This window comes from Sardina pilchardus, chromosome 10 (genome assembly GCF_963854185.1).
Source record: "Sardina pilchardus chromosome 10, fSarPil1.1, whole genome shotgun sequence".
NCBI classification, from domain to species: Eukaryota; Metazoa; Chordata; class Actinopteri; order Clupeiformes; family Clupeidae; genus Sardina; species Sardina pilchardus.
Genome location: NC_085003.1, coordinates 30,277,343 through 30,279,842, shown reverse-complemented (window position 1 = coordinate 30,279,842; position 2,500 = coordinate 30,277,343). Strand labels below are relative to the sequence as shown.

Below are 2,500 nucleotides of genomic sequence, written 5' to 3'. Positions count from 1 at the left end.
CAGTCCTCCACCACCATCAGTTACTTAGTCCCCCTACTGCGCCCCCCTCCCCCACTGACCCCCCCCCAAGGCCCCTCCTGCCCACCCCCCACCCCCGAGGCCCACGAGCTTCCCCAGTAAATGGACCTGACCCCCAGAGATGTGCGCTGACAGCTCTATTACATGGGTGTGTGATATTCTATTAACAAGGGAGGTAAGAGCAAGGGAATGGAGAAGGTCTGTGAAGAGTGAAGGAGAGAGAGAGAGAGAGAGAGAGAGAGAGAGAGAGAGATGATGATGATATATCAAGCCCATCTGAATTGACTGAATAGAGAGAGAGAGAGAGAGAGAGATGAGCGGTGTGATGCCACAGGCAAGCTTCAAGCACAGTTTTCTCTGGCCATGATGGAGTTCCAGGCTTCATTATATCTATTCATGGGTCTCCAGCCCTATCGCTCCCCAGAGGGCTTGTCCAAGGCCGTATATTCTCACCCTCTCTCCCATCCCTTCCCTTGTCCTTCTCCCATCTCATCCCTATCGCCTCCCTCACTCTCAAACTAACGGTATGGTCCAGTCCCTACTTAACATTCAGCGGCTCTTGGACCCAGTGGCTTCTTTAAGTGATATTAGCTGAAGTGAGTTAGTGGGGCCACCGGGAGATAAGCAGACAGATTAGATGGATTTCAGATAACCAGGGCCACGCACACACCACACAAGATCTGGCTTCAGATAGCACCAGACTGTAATGGGCCAGTGCTGCATATCTCCCTGTAATACTGCGTTAGGTAAGATCGTTGGGTTCTGGACACAACTAGACCAGTGCTGCATATCTCCCTGTAATACTGCGTTAGGTAAGGTCGTTGGGTTCTGGTCCAACTAGACCAGTTCTGTATATCTATCTGTAATGCAGCATTAGTTACAGTAAGGCTTTGGGTTCTGGTCCAACTAGACCATTTCTGTACATCTGTCTGTAATGCAGCATTAGGTAAGGTCGTTGGGTTCTGGACACAACTAGACCAGTTCTGTATATCTATCTGTAATGCAGCATTAGTTACAGTAAGGCTTTGGGTTCTGGTCCAACTAGACCATTTCTGTACATCTGTCTGTAATGCAGCATTAGGTAAGGTCGTTGGGTTCTGGACACAGCTAGACCAGTTCTGTATATTTATCTGTAATGCAGCATTACTGTGCGTTCAGACCAAAACCGTCAAAAGCGTCAAAGTCGCTGGTGAAGCTCATAGCCCGACGCTCAACCCAGTTCGGCACATTCGGTGCCGAAAGCGTCAAAGCCATGACGTGAAACATTTGAACAAACCACAAGCAGCAATCCTGCGAGTTTGACATTCTGATTAGTTGACGCCGAACCGTGTCAGCTCATTACCATAAAGTTAACTGAGCCTCAACTTTTTTTTGACGCCCGTGAAGCTCATGAAGCCACGCTCACGCCCAGAACGCTTTTGACGCCGGTAACGCCGACTCTCCATAGAAAATGAATGATTTCCGGTGCTCTTGACGCTTTTGACGGTCTTGGTCTGAACGCACAGTTAGGTAAGGTCTTTGGGTTCTGGTCAGAACTAGACCAGTTCTGTATATCTACAGTATCTGTAATGCAGCATTAGGTAAGGTATTTGGCTTCTGGACACAACTTTGTGGACATAAGAGAGGTGACGGGGAGTGACCAAACTGAACGCTGGTAGTAGGACTGCTGCCCCAGTAGAAACATGTGTGATTGAGTCTGTTTGGTTGGGCCAGATTCCAACGTGTCCCAATGGGTTGCATGCTTGGCCTATGCATTTAACAGTGTAGCATCAATCTACTTATGGGCTTGTGTGTGTGTGTTGTGTGTGCGTGTGCGGTGTGCGTGTGCGTGTGCGCGTGCGCGTGTGTGTGTGCCTACACTTTTTACCAGGTGAGTCCCATTGAGATCTGACATCTCTATGTCAGAGGAGCCCTTGGCCAATAAAAGTGGAAGTACACTAAGGCCAATCAGCAAATACACTAAGAACAATCAGTGCACACACTCAGGATCTCCTCCACACGGGAAAAACAGACCTTTTCCTAGTAGTCACTCATCTTCAGCAGGTCAACACGACAGGGTCTCCACAGTGGAACTCACTGCCTATTATTCCAGGGGGCAGCATGACTGACCACGACTCTGTCCGCTGAACAGTGACAGAAGCGGACATCCCAGCTCCAGAAAGTGAAAGTCCTGCCATATATTCTTTCTACCTGTCCACTTAAGACAGGCGATATCACTAATCTAGTGATATCTGATCTACCTGGCTGCCAATTAGGATGAGCTGGTTTACTAATTGGTTGGATCAAATACTTGGCAGGACTTTTACTTTCTGAACCCGTTATGTCCAGTGAACAGTGGACAGAACTCTGAGCAGTGATTAGGAGGAAGAAGGGAAGGAAATAACAAGAGATGGTGAAGGGGGAAGGGGGCAGGGAGAGAGAGATAAATGTCATACAGAAATGATCAGCACGCTCAGCAAAGGGAATGAAGAAAGCGAGCGAG

The 2,500-nt window shown here is 48.6% G+C and overlaps 1 protein-coding gene across 1 annotated transcript in view; it reads left to right on the top strand.

The window, feature by feature from the left end:
- The window catches only part of cdh13 (cadherin 13, H-cadherin (heart)), a 441,270-nt gene that overhangs the window by 393,103 nt on the left and 45,667 nt on the right, over positions 1-2,500 (top strand). The gene's annotated exons all lie outside the window — the stretch shown is intronic.